At 35.7% G+C, this 22,306-nt stretch overlaps 1 pseudogene; it reads left to right on the top strand.

The window, feature by feature from the left end:
- Positions 1-3,112: 3,112 nt before the first annotated feature.
- LOC138858144 (uncharacterized) lies at positions 3,113-4,465 on the top strand (annotated as a pseudogene).
- Positions 4,466-22,306: the final 17,841 nt, after the last annotated feature.

Genomic DNA, 22,306 nt, shown 5'->3' with positions numbered 1-22,306 from the left:
ATATGGGTTATAATGGATGTTGCTACTGAAAAAGGCTGTTTTTTTTAGGACGCGCCATGTGGAACCGATCTGAAATCGCATGGATCGACAAGGCGTTGCGGCTACTTTGCTAAATTATCGACGAATGACGCAGAGGCACTCAAAAATAACCAAACGCAACTTCTAATATAAAAAATAGCGGAATAGAGCAGTGTTGATAAAAAGTTCAATTATAATTTGAGATGAGAGCATAATAGCTCACAAATATTCTCTAAGCATTGCACAGAACAATGCACGATTTAAACGGCAACGATGAAGTTTTCAGTGGTGCCGTCTTATCATGGATGGTGAAACACTTCAATGGACCATAAATGTGTGCAAACAATTACAAACTGATCCACCCTAAGAAACAATGCAATTTAACAAGTACGCAGTGTATAAGGAAAAAAAAGCTTAATTAATTGAGAGTACGTTCCGAAAAATAAAAATTAATTATTTTGGATCAACTAACTACACTAGCGGCCAAAAATGTAGAAGTTGATTAAAATAGTTTCCAGTTGCAATAGTTGTTGCAAGTTACCAGATGCATTTTAAATAACTACTGTTGATGATGAAATTGGAGCAATATATTATCTAGAATCTCGGAATTTCATCACATAATCTTAGGTTAAAAATTGGTTCACCTATTATTATTCAGCGTAATTTGAATCCATCTTAATTATGTAACGGTACACGTTTGGTAATCAAAAATATTACAGGAAATATTACTGTAGCAACCATTTTGACTTGAAAATTTAATGGAGAAATGGTCTTCTTGCCACGTTTTCCAATGATACTGCCAGATGTACAATGCAATACAAAAGAGCTAAATCAATTTGAATTTGAAAATGTTTATAAAGAAAAACTATGAATATTATTGTTAAAAATTAAGAATGATCTACCTTCTTCCATTACTCAAATGTTATCAACTAACAAGTTTGAAAATTACTCATTAGTTACCAACTTGAATATAAAGTTTATAAAAAAAAATCAACATAATATTTCTTTGAGCTTAATAACAAATCGATGAAAAGTAGTATCAATAATTTTCTAATTTGGAAGTAATCCGCGGGGTTATTCTTACACCGGCAATAACGTTTTCGTTTTTATTCATAAATACAATTTTACTGTATTGAATAGTTTATAAATAATGTATACCTTAGCCACAGCAATTCGTGTACGAGATCCTCTAGTAACCCATTAAAAACGAGTTTTTTAAATGTTCCTTCGGATATAAAAGGTGTCAAAAAATTTTTGTGGGAGAAGTGAATTCGATAACCATAATAATTGTCAATAGATGAATGCGTTTAGTTGAATATAATCCAAATTTTTTTACGCAACATTATTCTATTCATTTCACTTAAACTTTTTCATTATAAACTAATAAAATAAGGCCCACTTTCTCAATACACCAGCTTTGACTGACAGAACCGTTTTCGCCAAGTTGTGGTTAGCTTACCTACAAATAGTTTGATTATTGCGAACAAACTTGCATTGTGAACACGCATAACTGTATATCTACATGTTTAGAAGAGGACTCTTTTTACTGTCAAAACCGGTTTTCGTAAGCGAGGGGACGAGGAGGAAAAACGAAGAAACGCTATGTGATCTATTTCGTAACAGCTCGTTGCTATGCAATTCGTCGTTTTCTTTTCATTTTAAAATGCTTTGCATGGTTGCAACAGAGCTCGGTTTCAAAGGAATATTTACATAATTTTCGAAAATATTAAGGTTATTACCTCTTTTTTGTATGATATATGCATATATGAATGCAAATATGCATATAGGCATTTCACAAGCTTTGTCTTATGTCTTATGTCGTATTTCAAGAATCTTAAAAAATACGACACATGTGAGCACCCCTTAATTGTTGTATGTCATATTGTGTAATATTAATACACTTCACCAGCTAGTAGTAAAAAATTAAGAATACAAAAATGCCCCGAGAAAGTGACAAAAATAAAATTTCTTTATGTTGAAATGGCGGCGTTTTGGTTTTTACTTTTCTTTAACTTAATTTACTGGAATATCATGGTTTCCTTCCATATTATTAAAGAAATTTATGAAATTTAATTAATTTATTAATTTTAGGCACTTAAACGTTAACAATAAAAACGTAAACATATACAGCTGAAGGAATAGTACACTCAAAAAACATACCTCGCCATGTTGTATTTTTCGTATTTCCATTTTGCATGGGAAACAACAACAGTGTTGATATGACAGTCATAAAAAAATAAAACAATATGGCGATATGACACAATATGACACCTTGTGAATACTCAAATAACATATAATGAGAATGAACGACAAAAAAGTCCGCGTCCGAAAGCCATTTATGCTGCTGATTTTTACTTAAGATTTTACAGCGGACAGGTGTCATTTAATTTTCTGGTTAGAAACTAATCAAGGCTCCTTTATTCGGAACTGTTTACCAGAACTTAACTGACAGAATGTTGCTAACCAGATATTGAGAAACCATTTTTCAACATGTTGCCGATAAAGTTTTGGTTAGGTCCCTAACGACCCTTAAATGCCAAATGAGCTGTTCTACCTCCATTTAATAAAGCTGCTGCGATGCCAGATGATGCAACGGCCATTGGGATGCCAATTCTTGATGGTACCTCAGCAAGGATTATCGAAATAAGGAATGCTTTGCTAGTTCCAACTACCAGAAATATGCGGTCGAAATTTGTTTTTGGTTTGATTGCTAAATTCTGGCTTATAGCTTAGTTGCTCTTTACACGGCAACACTATAATTAGAACTGTGTATGCTGCACAATTCAGCATCCCTTATATAGTAAATCCTTAACTACGAATTCGCTAACTAGTTGCTTCTGACAATTTATCGTCGATTCGATTTTGTTCTATCATCCGTGTTCGTCACACTGCCCTCCACCTATTAGAAATAACTTCTTCAGCCGTCCTTCTCTTCTTGGAGTTAATTCTATCTGCTTTCCGGAGACCTAGTTTCTGATACATTCCTTACCTTAAAGCTGACTCGAGATTTCATTCTTGATCAGAATTTAACTCCATTGGAACACCGAATCTCGTAACCCACTTGCCATGTAATCAAAGTTGTTTACTGATGGTAGTAACACAATTTTCTATTATTTAGAATGGAATTATCAGGAAAGTCGTGAAAACTCCCGTTTGTATGAGCTACATAAAAATAAGTGTTATAAAAATGGCCGCTTTCCAGTTTACCTCGTTAAATCTGCAAATGGCACAAGATTATTTTTATAATTTAAATCCATTAGCTCAGCGTATTGCATCTGATATAACCACTACAAAATCATCATATGGCACGCTTTGGTATACTTTGAAAGCAACTCAACAAAATGAGATCATTAACGAAACTCTAATAACACCTGAAATTTCTTTGAAGTACTTGGAAAATATGTCTCTGTCTGCTTCATCGTTATCATCAAATTCATCTTCGTCTATCTCATCTTGTGCTAGTTTAAGTACAACAAGTGTCAAACATATTTTGCCGTCGTCTTCAAAGAGCAGAGGACAAAATTATTCGCCCAATGTCAATAATAGTAAAACATCGAATTCGTTAACTGATAATATTAATTTGCAGACTCAAAATTTATTGTCCAACACTTTGGTTGCACGCGCTAAACACACAATACAATCACATCAACTTGGAAAATTAAAACCTCCATCGTCTCCACCGCCACTTCCTCCAACTACAACCAAAAAATTGACTGAAACCGAAAATGCTGAAAAACAAAAAAACTAATTGAAAACAAATCAAGTAAAGGCTACCAATGAGAAAACGAATTATATTTATGATGGAATCAACCTCCATACATATACCGCTCAGAAAGTGGCTCTAAAAATTATTTATGATGATGTATTAGGGGCATACCGCGATGAACATTCGCAACCTTTCAGTTATCGCACAAAATCACAGATTGATCTACAGAAGCAGTATTATGAAGCTGATTTGGATGACATAAATCTGAACACTAATTTTGATTATAAATGCCCTACTTCAAACGAGCCGAGAAATGGAAATTTGGCTGAAAATGTAGCTCTAACTAAAAACTCTGAACGCTTACAAAAGGAGTTAAAGAGCACCTTTAATAATCATTTGGAGATTTCTAGAAAAAATAAACGACTAATACCTATATCGCCAGAAGTATTCAAGATTCCACCTGCTAAGGCAACTCAAGCGCTTTCTTCACGAAATTTTAATAAGTGTAAAAAGAAATCGAGCAAATATTTGTTGAAAGAAAATGTTGAAAAGCATACATCCGAAGACTCATTTTTACTGGACTTCAAACCCAAACAATCAAATTTGAATTATGCCGTATATACAGATGTCTACTTTGAACAATATGGTCGCCTGGATGCAGTGGCACGCAGAAGAAGAAGCTTCAGACCTGTCAGTACGCTGCACTCCGGACTATCACGGGATGCCTCTTGATGTCTCCAATCGAACATCTAAATAGTGAGGCCCGTATGCTTCCGGTTAAGGAACACAACGAACTCCTCTCCAAACAGTTTCTGCTAGGGTGCCTTCGTAGAAACCACTCCTGTAGTCGCCTGCTTGTAACGGAGCCGCCTCCTAGGAACATCAAGAGGTCTTTCCTTGATTACGTCGACGACATCAGACAGTACGCCAACCGGACTTCGGACGCTATGAACTTCAGACAGCCACTGACCACCATTCACAGTGGAGCCGTTAACACCTTCATCGACTCCCTCTCAGTGAATGGCGTACTATGAGTCAAACCACCAACCACCTATAGCAGACGTAGAGCTCGAGGTACCTCACGAAACCAGAGTGACCCTCGCGCAACTTCATTCTGGATACTGTAGCAGGTTAAACTCCTACTTATCCAGAATAGACCCCGATTCTATTGTGTTTTGTGGCTTTTGCCACAAATTCAAAGTCAGGAGGCAAGTTCAGGCATCCATCTCGAGGTGCCCGCATGTGACACAGAAATATTTTATGGAGGTTATGAAGAATGGCCGTCCTTCCGGGACATTTTCACTGCCGTATATATCAACCATCCAAAATTATCAAAAGCACAAAAATTGTATCACCTCCGATACAAAACAAAAGGTCAAGCAGGCGTCATAGTTAAACAGTTCGCACTAAATGACGACAATTTCAATTTGGCTTGGGAAGCTCTAAAAGCAAGATATGAAAATGAAAGAATATTGGTCGATAAACAAGTAACGACACTTATAAACTTGCCTAAAATTCAAAAAGAACAAGTGAAGAATTTATTAGACTACAATGCACTGTTTCTAATTGTTTGTCGGTTTTATCGACACAAAATATTCCCACAAACAGCTGGGACCCTATACTGGTAAACATATGCACCGTCGCATTACCAGAAAAATCGTTACTTTTGTGGGAGCAATCGCTCTCATCTCGAAAAAAATGCCCAACGTGGCAACCGATGAAAGATTTTTTAATAACCCAATACGAAATCGCAGAAAGGGTAGATAAAAAAATGGTCAGAACGAAAACCGTTCAACACGACCCAAATAGAAGCTTCCACAGTCCCCAAGCCAGTAGCAACAACAATTCGACACGTTCACATCTGAACAGTACAAACAAATGTCGTGCGAACTATTTACAAGGGGGCATAAGCTCAAATCTTGCGAGAGATTCAAAAAATTGAATATTATCGACAGAAACAATTTTATAAAAACAAAAAGACTTTGTACAAATGGCCTATCACATGCGCATACACTTGAAGAGTGCGAAAGCAAATTTAATTGCGTTTATTGTCATAAACGACATCATTCTATGCTTCATTATAACAATTTTTCCAGATCACCCCCAAACAGCGCAAATATGAAAAGAGCGACGGGTTTAGTTGCAACAGCGAATCCCGAAGTGCGAAATCCCGAAAATTGCCAAGAAGCACCATGCTGCTCAAAGGCAATAAAAACCTAAACGCTACACAGCGAAAATCAAAGTAGAGTATACCATCAAAACAATCCAATTTTAAAATTACGGGAATGGGCGGAAGAGTAGTCCAAAACTCAAATAACATCTGCCCCATTACCCTAATTTTCCCCCAAGCGGATAAGCGAATTGTAGCAGAAGCTATAGTCCTTCCGCAACTTACTAACATGCTTCCAAGCTATCACATAAATAGCAAGCATTGGCAAAAGGTTTCACACCTAAAGCTACAGATCCCGACTGCAACGCCCCCGCTCAAATAGATATTCTAATAGGCAGCGATCTCATAGCACAGATAATACTCGAAGGTATTGAGAAAATTTCAAATACACTATTGGCACAAAACACTATATTTGGTTGGATTCTAAGTGGACTAGTTCCTGAACCAGTTTCCACATCAAGAACTCAAGTTGACGAAAATTCAAAGAATACCTTAATTCACAATCAAGGAAAATTCGGGAGTTAGAAAAATGCCACCTCATATCAATTACAACCCCAGAAGATCAGTATTGTGAAGACTTCTACAAAGCCACAACTACTCGATCAAATAATGGCCGGTACGTCATACGACTACCACTAAATTCACAATGGTCCACACTGCACGAATTGGCAGAAAAAACAAAGGCAGAGTCCCTTCTGACAAGATCAGTTTTAAAAACACAAATATGTGACTTTTCGACCCCGCAGGATGGCTCTGGCCAATAATGAAACAAAAATCCTACTTGCCAAATTAATGCATACGCACTTTAATATATATCAAAATTGTCCCAAAAAAGTCGAAAAATTGACACATAACAAATTGTCCTCTAGTAGCTTACTTTTTCATAATATAATAATAATAATAATAACCCAACGATTACCCTCCTCCCGGCCAACCGACGCGAGGGGAATTAGCCGAGTCAGAAAAGGCAAGAGAGTTTTTTAAGTGCTGAGATCTAAAACTGCTCAGCTCCAGAAATAAAAATTTCAACAGCTAAGATCTAAAGTTACAATATAATAAATTGTTACATTTTCATTTATTAAGAGAAAACAATAAAGTCTTTTTAATTTTGAAAAGTGAGTCAGATAAGTCAAATGTGCTGGAATGAGAATTAAAAACATGACATATACGGCGGAATGGCTCGTTTAGTTCAAAATTTAATCTACAGGATTTTAGCAGTAAAGGTCTAAACTGCCTCGAAAGGCGAACCAGGATATTAAATTTAATTTCAGACAGGAGAAAAGAACTGCAAACAGTTCCATTCAAAAGTTTCACTAAGAATGTTATGCCAAGAATTTCCCTACGACTAGAAAGTGTAGGTAGATTAATAAGTTTTAAACGACTAGTGTATGGAGGTAGACTTAGCCTAGCATCCCATCGGAAATGCGCTAAGGCGAAAAGTAAAAATTGTTTTTGAACCGACTCTAACTTGTCAGAATAGATTTGGTAGCTAGGGTTCCATACCACAGAGCCATATTCCAATATAGGTCTAACCAAAGTTGTATAAAGTATTTTAGTAATATACGGATCTCTAAATTCTTTAGACCAATGTTAAACAAAACTGAGGACAGCTTTTGCTTTCAAGACCATGGTATCAATATGAAGACTGAAATTAAGCTTAGGGTCCATATTAACTCCCAAATCAACATAGTTTAAAACTTGCTCTAAAATATGGTGTTTTATTACATAAGAAGAGGGGTGCACAGATCTACGGGAAAAGCACATCGTCTTACATTTATTGAGATTCAATGGCAAATCATTTCTATCACACCATGCAACCAAATTGTTTAAGTCTGTTTGCAACAGGCACCTTTCCTCAGTTGAAGTGTATGATTTAAAAAGCTTTACATCGTCAGCGTATAATAAAATTTTTGAGAATTCTATTACTGAAGAGATATCGTTAATAAACAACAAGAACAGAATCGGGCCAAGATGACTACCTTGCGGAACACCAGAAGAAACATTAATTGTATCCGAAGGTGTATCCTCAAATATCACTCGTTGTGTTCTATTATAAAGATAGGAAGATACCCATTGAAGGAATCTTGGCTGAAAGCCCAGCAGATCAAGTTTATGTATGAGAATCGAGATATTTACTTTATCGAAAGCTTTGCTAAAGTCTGTGTATATAACATGCGTATGCTTATGTACCCTAAAACCCAATGATACATGGTTTACAAATTCAAGTAAGTTTCTTATAGTCGAGTTCCCTTTACGAAATCCATGCTGAGATGAGGAAATTAACGGAGAAATCGAAAAGGTTATATGGTCAGTGATGATAGCTTCAAAAAGTTTAGGTATAACTGATAGTTTTGCGATACCTCTATAGTTTTCAATGTTGGATCTAAATCCACTTTTATGCAAAGGGATTATAAATGACTGTTTCCATATTGAAGGAAATATACCGTGTTTAAGAGAGGAATTAAATATCCTTGTCAAAGGCAAGTAAATATATTTGGCACTATTTTTTAGGAAGCATGAGGGTATCATGTCTGGGCCATAACTAAAAAATGGTTTTAACTTATTAAAATTAAAAAGGACGTCTTCTTCAGAAACAACTGGAGCGTTAATTAAAGTATTCGAACACAGCACTTGCTGATAAGAAAAAGTTTTGGAAGAATTATTACAGTAGTTTGACTTGAAAAATTCTGCAAACATATTGGATATAATATCATTGTCACTTGAAATGATAGATTTGTATTTCATTGCGGACGGAAATTTGGAAATTCTGCGTTTGGAGTTGACGAAATCATAAAACGATTTTGGATTACTTACAATATTTTTTTTTACTTTATTTAAGTAATTATTATAACATTTTTTGTTTAGGTCAAAATATTGTCGACGCAATAGAGAATATTTAGAATAGTCTATAAGTGAACCGGTTTTTTTAAAATGTTTAAAGGCTCGAGTTTTTCTGTTTTTCAGTTTATATAACTCTTTCGAAAACCACGGACTTATACTTTTGCTTTTATTAACAATTACTATTGGAACATACTTTTCAAATAATTTCATAATAATGTTATTAAAATGAGAGACACTCAATTCAATGTCACCATTATAATTAGGCCATGTTATTGTAGAAAGTTCTGTATTTAATTTTTTTAAATTAGCTTTTGCAAAGTTAAACCGAGTACAGAAGCACGAAGTTTGATGATTATTATCCCGTACAATGCCTGAGATTTCGACAGATATTTCCAAAGCAGGATGATATGAGTCCTCTGGTAGAACAAGAGGATTACTCTGAATAACGGAACACTTTGCAGAGGTATCAACGTATACTAAATCTAAGCATTTACCAAATTTATTCTTCAAATTAATTTGGTTCATCGAAATGTTTCCACGAAGCACACGGTAAATTGAAATCACCTAATACAATTATTGAATCTGCATTATTTGCCATCGAGGTAGCACTATTTATTAAAGAAGCATGCTGCATGTATACAGATAAGTCCGAATGGGGTGGTATATAAGATAGGGTTAAATAAATAAAGCAACTATTAACGTATACTCTAATACATTTAAATTCAAATGAGTCGGTCCCTGGAACAAGAATATTTTCAGATGGGATAGAGGATTGCACGGCAAATAGAACACCTCCACCGATTCTGTTCAGTCGATCACATCTAAAAATTTTAAATTCGCTGTTTAAAATCTCATTATCAAAAATGTGAGGTTTTAACCAAGTTTCTGTAAATCCAATTGTATGGAAATTAAAATTGGAACTGTTCAAATACAAGTCAGTTAATTTTGTATTAAGACCTCTAACATTTTGATAATAAATGCTTAGCGAATTTCTACCAATTAGTTTTTTATATCGGTGGTTGCTTTTGGTAATTTAACAATGTTTTCCTCAGTTTGACTTCTAAGTTTAGGTTTAAATTCGCGTACAAAAATCCCAGGTGGGCAGAATGAACTATCTAAGATCTTTTTGAATGTTTCAAGAGATACGTCTATTTTAAACGATGATATACTTCTATCATAATTGAAGTTAAATTTACGTATATTGATATCATCGATTTTTAAACGTGACGAAATGTAAGATTTAATGTCCTCCGCCAAGGTATCTTTGACAAGTCTCGAAATAAATATAGACTTTTTAGGTGGAATAACTATCAAATTATAAACTGATGCTACTAAGTTAATAGGGGGAGCCTCTGGAATTGTGAGACACTTATTACTATTAGATAGAGCTTTTGGGAAATTGAGCTCTTTGGAAGTTGACGGCTTATCACCTTGAGGGCAAGGAGAAGAGAGATTTATTAGGTCATTGGGAGGAGACGTTCTTTTCTGAATAGAAGAACTAAGTGTTACTTCATCGGAAGGACGTTTACGCTTAGGAGCAGGTTTAGAGGATTCGTGAGAATCATTCAGGCACTTAAAAGATTTGAACAATTTTTCATAGTGCCTAAATTTTTCAGTGAGGGTTACAAGATCACGACCGATTTCGTTAAAGCCATTGCGTGTCTCCCTATAAACTTTAAATAGATCGATTTCAATAGATCTACAATTTAAACAGGACCAACGCAATCCCTTACAGTCGATAATAGAATCTAAGATTCTACCAGTCAGTCCAGCACATTTAATATGGGCAAGCCCATCACAAAGCCAGCATTAAACGTAGCGATCTGACTCGCCTTTAATGTTACAATTGGGGAAGTTACAAGACATAATAAACCACAAGAATGAAGATCAAATAAAAGAGTAGGTAGAACAAAATTTAATAGATAAATAATAAATTAGTGTGTTAATAAAATATTAAAAATAATAAATTCAATTAAGAACAATTTTTTTTATCAAAGTTTAAAACCAAGACAATTTGAAGAAGCAATATAGCGAGCAGTTTTAGAAGCACTGTAACAAATAAAAAGCTAAACGCAACACAGCTGTGAATAAAGAAGTAAATAAGATAAACAAAGTGAGAAAATAGAATTAAATAAAACAAAAGGCTGACTCGGCACCAAAAATTGAAAAGTTTAAACTTTTTAATACTTTTTAATACCGCACAAAACAGAACATTTAATACTTATCATGAAACTGAGAGTTTAATCACTAAAAATTTGTATTAACACGGTAATAAAAATCAATTAAACTTCAAGAATTTTTTAAAATAAAAACACAAATGTACACAGCTAAAAAATTACAGCTTAAGAGCTTGAAGTGTTGCCACCTTGTAATCATATAAAACAATTTAAATTACAACAAGCAAAGGTCGCTCTAATTGCATATATCTAAGCCCTCCTCGTATTGGTGGTTTATGGGAAATACTTGTAATACTTTAATACAAATCCACTTAAAAAGTAGCCATAAATCACAAATCTTACGCTCGCAATATCCCTCTTCAAAGGTTTCAATGGAGCACCCATTCTGGCCATATTTGAGCTAGGCGTGGAGTCGCCATCCTATAAGCCGATAGTAAAGTAATAGTAGATAACCGGCAATAAAATGAATAAACAAAATTATACCATCTAATAATACGTCGTCATAACCACCAATCTAATAAATGCAAAACAACGTTGCTTGCTTAACGCACTAACTTCCAAATCGATACACATAATATCCATTTCAAAATCAAAATTCCATCCTACACGTACAGGTAAATATGGATCTACCACTACTGCATTATCATGCATACCGCGCGCTCTGCTACTCCAACAGTACGCCGAGATACCTGGAACGTTTACTGCAAATATGTGCAACACTAGGCAAAATATTCGCTTAGGGGGCCCAGGATGTTTAAATGAGCTAAGCCTCAGTAAATAACCACACCACTCTACTCGGAAAAACTGGCGCACCCTAATAATGCCCACCACATTCTCACCAATACACCACACCAGATGACACCACATAGGACAGTGTACAACACACCAGAACACCGCGTGTGTACATCACCAGCTAACAAAAGGAATGATCAGCGCAGCTTTTCCACCTCAATCGAAGTAATAGCGATCCTGCGCGCAACTCAATTTTTCAAGTCTACACTGCGCCGCGTCAACACCTAAAATTCGATATTCGATTCCTTTATTATAATTTGTTCAATATATAAACATGTATATTAAGGAATTTTATTGTGTACAACGTCATAATAAAATTCGAATAATAAACTAAATTGTTCAACTAAATACAAATAATATTTTAATTCTTTAATTGTTTGGTGGCTGTTAACGTGGGATGTGCTTCTTAATATATCGGGTGCAAGTTTTCATTCACTAGTAATTTCATCTAAAGCTACACTGTTGCACGGGGTTTTTCCTGTTAACTTAGAGCAATCAAGTTCTTCAATCCGAATACCGTCTAAAGATCTCACACGACTAAGTGCTACATTAGCTTGTCCAGCAGCAACCAGTCGCGAGTCTAGATAAACAATTGCATGATCAACTGTACAACCTTGCATCTTGTGGACGGTTGAAGCCCAATTCAGGATTACTGGTAACATTCGTCTCTCGGCAGTTCCATAGCTATATTTTGCTGGAAATTGTATCGATACCGGTTTAATCGTGTGCACACCATCTGAACCGAATCGCACACCATCGGTCAATATTTCTGTCAGTTTATATAAGGAATTTTTTTTTTCGCTTTTTAGTTTGAAGTGGTTTAAAAGCGTGTTTTTTAATTTTTTAAACCTATATTATTTTTCTCCTTTTAGCTTAATGTTCTTTAAGTTCGTATTTTTTAGTATTTTAAACCATACTTACTATTAATCACACGTAGTTTTTTCACTTTCTTTAAGGATGCGTTTGAGTAAATTTTTTATTCAAATAACAGCATGGATCGTTGATGCTTTAAGCTGCATAGCTTTAGGGGCATTTTTGGATAGTACCTGCTTTTAGCTGCATAGTTTTATAGTCGATGTACGATTTCGTCCATTTTCAAAGTGTGTTATAGGAATGGCTGGGTAACCTCACATAACCAAATTTGGTTGACATTAGTTCGATAGTTTCTAAGATATAGGATTTCACCTAAGGGTTGGCGGTGCCACGCCCATTTTAAAATTTTTAGCGTCGTATTAAACCAGCAGAAACACCGTGATAATACATTGTCCAAATGCAATATATTGCTAGCCGAGTTAAAGTACTTGAAGCTGATTTGGATGATATAATCATTGATTGTTTGAATGACAAATCTACTTATGTACCGAGCGGAAAACTTTCACAGTCCAAGCGACCATCCAGACAAAGGCCAAACCAGCTTTAAGTGGACAAGTGGATATAAGCAGCGTACGTTATTTTAGTTGCTTTCAACATGGCATCAGAATGCTTGTACGGCTCCCAGACGTCCACCGTTTTCATGCTTCATGTGCTCCGAAATCGGCCACACACGCCAAAACTGTCCTCGTTTCGCTACACCAGGAAACAACCGAATATTGCAGCCGCTGTAGGAGATGATGCAAATCCTGAAGTCCGTCAACAGGCAGAACGATTTTCTTCAAATAATTTGGTGAGTGTTGCCTTCCTCAATAAAAAAAAGTGCACTTATATTGTATAATTTCTCTTTTTGCTTTATTTGATACTGGCGGTCCCATTAGTTTCATAAAACGGTCTTACGTGTCATAATCAGTAAAACTCAGCAGTAAACAAAAGTTGACACAATATCGTGGAATCGGTAATAAACAATTAAAAATTTATTGTATTTTCACATGTAAATTTATATTTTGTCAGCACAAATTGCTCCACAATTTTTCTATTTTGCCAGATTCAGGTGCGGTTGTACCAGTGCTGGTTGGGCGTGACCTTTTAAACAAAATGCAAATAGCATTGGGCCAAACAAAGACAATTAGTTTTAACCCAAATGAGTTATTTAACATAAGAGCTCAAAATAAGTTTTGTTCGTGCACTTCGCTTTCTTGATTTATATAGAAACCCACTAGCTAGTTGCCAGTCTGCTACCACTGTACAATATATATGCACAATTAAACGAGAAGGGCCGAAAGTTAATGTTTACTCAATGAAAATTAAATCCCGTGTACACTAGTTCGAGAAGACTCTCGTTTATGGCGAAGTTGGAAATTCAAAGAACAATCGATGAGCTATTGGCTCAGGGAACCCTAACACACAGGAACACAGGTTGAGATCCAACTTTATAACGCTCTAGCTTGTCTCCTCGACGATAAACACACCAACACTTTACATTCGCAGTCGAATTGAATGCACCCAACACATCGTCCGAATGGTCAGAGGAAAAATTTAACTTTTAAAGAGCTTCAGCGGAGTCATCTGAACAGAGAATCTGATTTCATCTCATCTACACCATGACTCAAGAAACGCGTTAGATTTGAACTTTTAATTCCCTTTTAAAATTATCAATAATTTTGATAACGTTCTTCGAGAAAGAAGTACGTGTGGGCCTCAGCAAGTCAGCTTCTCCTAGCTTACAAGGAATGCTGAAAGGAATTAAGATTGATAAAATACAAGATTTCCCCGTTACTTTTTTCGGGGAAATTTTTTAAGTGAAATGATTAGAATAAATGAAATTAAGTGAATGGTTAAAAGGGATTCTGAATGCGAAAGTTGTATTTGTTTGAATTTATAAGTACAAAATATCTTGATTTTGAAAAATGAAGTGTATACAAAAACGAGTCGTGTTAGTTAAACTATTAATAACACTAGAACGGTTTAACCGATTTGGCTGAGGAGATAGCTTAGAACTTAAAAAAAAATAATAATAATAATTGCAACTGCAAGAGTACAGTAATTTTTGTATATATACATAAATATATGGGTTATAGTGGATGTTGCTACCGAAAAAGGCTGTCTTTTTTAGGACGCGCCATGTGGAACCGATAAGAAATCGCATGGATCGACAAGGCGTTGCGGCTACTTTGCTAAATTATCGACGAATGACGCAGAGGCACTCAAAAATAACCAAACGCAACTTCTAATATAAAAAGTAGCGGAATAGAGCAGTGTTGATAAAAAGTTCAATTATAATTTGAGATGAGAGCATAATAGCTCGCAAATATTCTCTAAGCATTGCACAGAACAATGCACGATTTAAACGGCAACGATGAAGTTTTCAGTGGTGCTGTCTTATCATGGATGGTGAAACACTTCAATGGACCATAAATGTGTGCAAACAATTACAAACTGATCCACCCTAAGAAACAATGCAATTTAACAAGTACGCAGTGTATAACGAATAAAAAGCTTAATTAATTGAGAGTACGTTCCGAAAAATAAAAATTAATTATTTTGGATCAACTAACTACACTAGCGGCCAAAAATGTAGAAGTTGATTAAAATAGTTTCCAGTTGCAATAGTTGTTGCAAGTTACCAGATGCATTTTAAATAACTACTGTAGATGGAATGGAAATTGGAACAATATATTATCTAGAATCTCGGAATTTCATCACATAATCTTAGGTTAAAAATTGGTTCACCTATTATTATTCAGCGTAATTTGAATCCATCTTAATTATGTAACGGTACACGTTTGGTAATCAAAAATATTACTGTAGCAACCATTTTGACTTGAAAATTTAATGGAGAAATGGTCTTCTTGCCACGTTTTCCAATGATACTGCCAGATGTACAATGCAATACAAAAGAGCTAAATCAATTTGAATTTGAAAATGTTTATAAAGAAAAACTATGAATATTATTGTTAAAAATTACTCAAATGTTATCAACTAACAACTTTGAAAATTACTCATTAGTTACCAACTTGAATATAAAGTTTATAAAAAAAAATCAACATAATATTTCTTTGAGCTTAATAACAAATCGATGAAAAGTAGTATCAATAATTTTCTAATTTGGAAGTAATCCGCGGGGTTATTCTTACACCGGCAATAACGTTTTCGTTTTTATTCATAAATACAATTTTACTGTATTGAATAGTTTATAAATAATGTATACCTTAGCCACAGCAATTCGTGTACGAGATCCTCTAGTAACCCATTAAAAACGAGTTTTTTAAATGTTCCTTCGGATATAAAAGGTGTCAAAAAATTTTTGTGGGAGAAGTGAATTCGATAACCATAATAATTGTCAATAGATGAATGCGTTTAGTTGAATATAATCCAAATTTTTTTACGCAACATTATTCTATTCATTTCACTTAAACTTTTTCATTATAAACTAATAAAATAAGGCCCACTTTCTCAATACACCAGCTTTGACTGACAGAACCGTTTTCGCCAAGTTGTGGTTAGCTTACCTACAAATAGTTTGATTATTGCGAACAAACTTGCATTGTGAACACGCATAACTGTATATCTACATGTTTAGAAGAGGACTCTTTTTGCTGTCAAAACCGGTTTTCGTAAGCGAGGGGACGAGGAGGAAAAACGAAGAAACGCTATGTGATCTATTTCGTAACAGCTCGTTGCTATGCAATTCGTCGTTTTCTTTTCATTTTAAAATGCTTTGCATGGTTGCAACAGAGCTCGGTTTCAAAGGAATATTTACATAATTTTCGAAAATATTAAGGTTATTACCTCTTTTTTGTATGATATATGCATATATGAATGCAAATATGCATATAGGCATTTCACAAGCTTTGTCTTATGTCTTATGTCGTATTTCAAGAATCTTAAAAAATACGACACATGTGAGCACCCCTTAATTGTTGTATGTCATATTGTGTAATATTAATACACTTCACCAGCTAGTAGTAAAAAATTAAGAATACAAAAATGCCCCGAGAAAGTGACAAAAATAAAATTTCTTTATGTTGAAATGGCGGCGTTTTGGTTTTTACTTTTCTTTAACTTAATTTACTGGAATATCATGGTTTCCTTCCATATTATTAAAGAAATTTATGAAATTTAATTTATTTATTAATTTTAGGCACTTAAACGTCAACAATAAAAACGTAAACATATACAGCTGAAGGAATAGTACACTCAAAAACATACCTCGCCATGTTGTATTTGTCGTATTTCAATTTTGCATGGGAAACAACAACAGTGTTGATATGACAGTCATAAAAAAATAAAACAATATGGCGATATGACACAATATGACACCTTGTGAATACTTAAATAACATATAATGAGAATGAACGACAAAAAAGTCCCCGTCCGAAAGCCATTTATGCTGCTGATTTTTACTTAAGATTTTACAGCGGACAGGTGTCATTTAATTTTCTGGTTAGAAACTAACCAAGGCTCCTTTATTCGGAACAGTTTACTAGAACTTAACTGACAGAATGTTGCTAACCAGATATTGAGAAACCATTTTTCAACATGTTGCCGATAAAGTTTTGGTTAGGTCCCTAACAACCCTTAAATGCCAAATGAGCTGTTCTACCTCCATTTAATAAAGCTGCTCCGATGCCAGATGATGCAACGGCCATTGGGATGCCAATTCTTGATGGTACCTCAGCAAGGATTATCGAAATAAGGAATGTTTTGCTAGTTCCAACTACCAGAAATATGCGGTCGAAATTTGTTTTTGGTTTGATTGCTAAATTCTGGCTTATAGCTTAGTTGCTCTTTACACGGAAACACTATAATTAGAACTGTGTATGCTGCACAATCCAGCATCCCTTATATAGTAAATCTTTAACTACGAATTCGCTAACTAGTTGCTTCTAACAATTTATCGTCGATTCGATTTTGTTCTATCATCCGTGTTCGTCACACTGCCCTCCACCTATTAGAAATAACTTCTTCAGCCGTCCTTCTCTTCTTGGAGTTAATTCTATCTGCTTTCCGGAGACCTAGTTTCTGATACATTCCTTAACTTAAAGCTGACTCGAGATTTCATTCTTAATCAGAATTTAACTCCATTGGAACACCGAATCTCGTAACCCACTTGTAGATGAATGCGTCCGTCACTGGTTTCGCCTCTTGATTAGGAATTGTGTATACTTCTGGCCATTCGTTGAAATGGTCCTTGGCTACCAGATGGACCATCGTCATCCACACCTATCTGCTCAACTGGCGCACCCGAGTTGTGCTGTTTTATCTGGCCATGACTCCTTAACCTTGATCTTTTAACTGCAATGCACTTAGCATATTTGGCAATCCTCTCCATAGCTGATTGACGACAACTAGTCCAATAAAACCTTTGCTTCAATTTCTCCAAAGTTTTCGTGATTCTCAAGTGAACTCCTCTTGGACTTTTGCACTGCACGTTAAGAACTTCAGGAATTCAAACCGTTGGAATAACCATAATTACTTGGGAGGTTTACCCATTTTCGCTTTCCATACTCGATTGAAGCAGCCACACACCAACTTTAAGCTGCTCCGCTCTGTCCAATATGCTTTTGCGACTGAGCTTTCTGAATATATTTCTCCACTCGTTGTTCATTGGTTTAACTCCACTTCATGCATTACACTTTCCAATTCTGAACTACTCTTCTTCTAATTCCAATTGAAACACATATTTGTCAACACCAATGTTTTCTGCTTCCATAGCCTCTCGTAACTCTTTAAACTGTGTCGATATTTGTGTTGATATCTGCGAAATTGCAGCAAAAATCATGTTCATGTCCACAATCTTTGACGAGCACTGAGTCTCTTCTTCTAATTCCAAACACATATTCGTCAACATCAATGTTTTCTGCTTCCATAGCCATTCGTAACCGTGATTGTCATTCGGACTCCGTTTGCTGCTAAACTACCTTTTTTCAGCTCCTTTTCATTTGTAGAATCTTCAAAACGATGCCATTTTAAAAAAATTCTTTCTTTGGGAATTTATTTGACAATCCCACTTCTGACACCAATTGTAAGGGATTTCTCAATAAATCGTCTGCCTACAAGTTTAACTCACTCTTGAGTTTGATCACTGGATTGTTAAACAAAAGTCCCAATTTGTTGGCTATACACTTATCTTTATTTCTAATTCCAACACCTTAACACCGATTTCTCGATAAATCGTCTACCTTGTAACTCACTCCTGAGTTCGATCACTGGATTGTTAATGGCTATACTTATATATATTTCTAACTCCAACAACTTAACACTTATTGCTCGTTATTCGAGCTTACAACTTTTTGCTTATGTCTCAATTGCTCTCAACACGACAGTTCGCAACCCCTTAATAATAAATCTTTAACGAAACATTGCTTCTAGAACATTCTGACAACTACGAATTCGCTGTCTAGTTGCTCTGGCAATTTATCGTCGATTCGATTTGGTTCCATCATCCGTGTTCGTCACAATAAGTAGATAAGGTAACACTGATTTTATGTTAGAATGCAACTCTTTTGTTATTGGGCCAATAAAAAGAATTGAACCAAAGTTAAATATAGAACTAAAGTTAGATTCGCTCCATTTATTATAAAACAAAGATGTATAAACGATATAGTGAAATGTTAGTTATAGAAGTTAAATATATAAGGGTAAAAATTATTATAAATCAAAAAAACACGCACTTGAAGTAATAGAATGCATATGATAATGCAAATATCTTAAACCAGCGGCAGCTAAATGTATATATTTTCTTAATCTGGAGAAACTCTTCCTATCCGTACATAACCATTTTAATAAATATATTGCAAAAACTAATATTTATTTGTGAATATATAAATAATAAGTAGTTTGTGAATATATAAATAAGAAATAAAAAAATATATATTTGTATGACTTTCTACCACACGGTTTATGAGATTATAATGGTATGTAGAACTTGAAACTATCCTGCAAGACTGGTATCTGTTAGCGAACGTGTTAGCGACTTATTATTATTCAGTTCATACTGTGACGAACACGGAAAATTGAACAAAATCGCACCGACGATAAATTGCCAGAAGCAACTAAACAGCGAATTCGTAGTCGCCAGAATGTTCTAGTAGCGAACTTTTGTTAAAGATTTACTATATAAGGGCTGCCGGATTGTACAGCAGACAGACAGTTCTAGTTGGAGTGATGTCGTGTTAAGAGCAATTGAGACATAAACAAAAAGTTGTAAGCTCGAATAACGAGCAATAAGTGTTAAGTTGTTGGAGTTAGAAATATATATAAGTATAGCCATTAACAATCCAGTGATCGAACTTAGGAGTGAGTTACAAGGTAGACGATTTATCGAGAAATCCGTTACAATAACAGTACTGTAACGGACACTTACCTTTATTTCTATTATTGCTTATAGCTTCATTGCTCTTAACACGGCAACACTTCAATGAGAACTATGTTTGCTGCACAGACTGGCAGCGCTTATATACTTGTAGTAGATCTTTAACAACACTTCGTTTCTAGAACATTTTGGCAACGAGTTCGCTGTCTAGTTGCTTCTGACAGTTTATCGTCGATTCTGATTTGTTCTGGTATTCGTGTTCGCCACATTGTCCTCCACCATGATCGTCCCGATTAGACATATTTGCGGTACCAAACGCTGCAAACCGTTCCAGATGAACCTCCTGCATTTTATGCCTTGGTCTTCCAATGGTCTGTATGCGATACACGACATCGTTGAGTCGTTTAATAACCTGGTATGGTCCTTCCCAATTACACAGTAATTTGGGAGACAGCCTTTTCCTTCGTTGCGGGTTATAGAACAATACTCAATCGCCTTCAATAAAACCTCTAACCATTTGCTGAATTTGTCCATGACTATGAAAACATATTTATTAATTTACTGATAGGAAGTGGGCCATTTACATCGATGGCAGTTCGGTCAAATGGCGCACCTGAATTTTACTGCTTCATCTGATTGACGATAATCAACCCAATAAAATCTTTGTTTTAATTTCTCCAAGGTTTTAGTGATACCCATGTGTCCTCCACTTGGACCATTGTGCAGCTCGTTGAGAGCTTCGGAAATTCTTACTTTCGGAATAATCATCAGAATTCGGGAACTTTGCTCATCTTCGCTTTCCCATATGCGATGCAAGCAGACAGACACTAACTTTAAACTATCCCATTGTTCCCAATAAGCCTTTGCAACTGGGCTCTCTGCAGCTATTTCTTCTCTCGTCCGACGTTTATTCATCTTCAATCCTTGCTGATATTTCCGTAGCATCTCCGGATCCCAGTCTGATGTTATAGTCATTAATCGGACATCTATAATGTGGTCTTAGCTTATGAGCAATATTTGCATTCCAAAGTACAGGGACGGCGGGACATGGTATCAGCATTTCCATGACTACTACCTTTGCGATGTTCTATATAGAAGTCCTAAGTTTCGAGTCCATCAATCCACCGTGCCAAATGTCCTTCTGGGTTCTGAGAATTGTAGAAGCCATTTTAATGCTGCATGACCTGTCCTCACTGGTAATCGAAATATTTTATTTTCTTCACCAACGACAGTAATTCCCTCCGAGTTACACAATAATATAATATCTCTCTGGCTTGCTTATTGTCTGGCTGTAATACGCAACCACTTTCTCATGCCCATCAATGACTTGTGATGGAACGCCTCCTACTAACATTGGCGCAGTACTTAACCGTTTCTTCAGAGGTTGGAAAGCCACCTCCTGTTCTTAATTCCATTCAAAATCTCTGTTCTTTTTCGTGAGTTCATGGAAGATACTAGCTATGCTGGAAAAATTTTAAACGAATTGTCGATAATAAGTACACAGTCCAAAGAAACTCCGCAATTCATGTGAATCTTTATAAGTGGGCCAGTCCTTTACTGTCTCTATCTTTTCATTAGCTGTGCAACTGCCCTCCGTTGTCACTTTGTTGTCAGAGCATACGAAACGGTTTCCGCAAAAACAATTTTGGACATGCAAACGCAGCGAAGCGTGTAGTGTTATCACGTATTCCATTGACGAAGGTCTGTATTTTTGTGTTCTCTCCCCTCCTCTCCTGTATTCCAAGGATTTATGTGCATAAGCTAAGTGAGCTAACCTCTCAATCTCTGTAGAAACTCCTGCAACGACTCGTTAGCTTTCTGGCGGCGATATGGCAACTCCATTTGGAAGATCTGCTTCCTATGCTCACTCTAATACCGTCTTTCTAATACACCCATCCACCTTTCATAACTACTCGCCTCGCAGCTTGGAATGGTCTGTAATATCTCCGCTGCAGATCCTTTTAATGCAACGAAAAATGCAGTTACTTTATCTTCAGCGTTCCAATTATTTGAAGATGCCGTATTTTTGAATTGAAGCTTAAAAATATGGAACGGAACAGTGCCATCAAAGGATGGAGGTTTTATCTTGGCAGAAGCGGACGACATAATTGGCCGATTTAATTGTAGCTCCTAGAGACGATTTTTCAATTCATCCACTTCAGTTTTAATTCTATCCCGTTCTTCCGAAATATGTGGGGTCACCTGCGATATCCGTGCATCCTGCTCTTTCAACTGTGAGGACACCAGTGCTTATATACGTGCATCTTATGCTGCGAACTGCTCTTCCAACGGTGAGGACACTTTTGCTTATATACGTGCATCTTGCGCTGCGAACAAACTCTTTTATTTGTATCGATATTTGTGTTGACATCTGGGACATTGCAGCCAAAGTCATGTTTATGTCCATCCAAATA

The sequence above is a fragment of the Bactrocera oleae genome, chromosome X (assembly GCF_042242935.1).
Source record: "Bactrocera oleae isolate idBacOlea1 chromosome X, idBacOlea1, whole genome shotgun sequence".
Lineage (NCBI taxonomy): Eukaryota > Metazoa > Arthropoda > Insecta > Diptera > Tephritidae > Bactrocera > Bactrocera oleae.
Note: the sequence above shows the minus strand (reverse complement) of the source record. Positions and strands in the feature narration are given on the sequence as shown.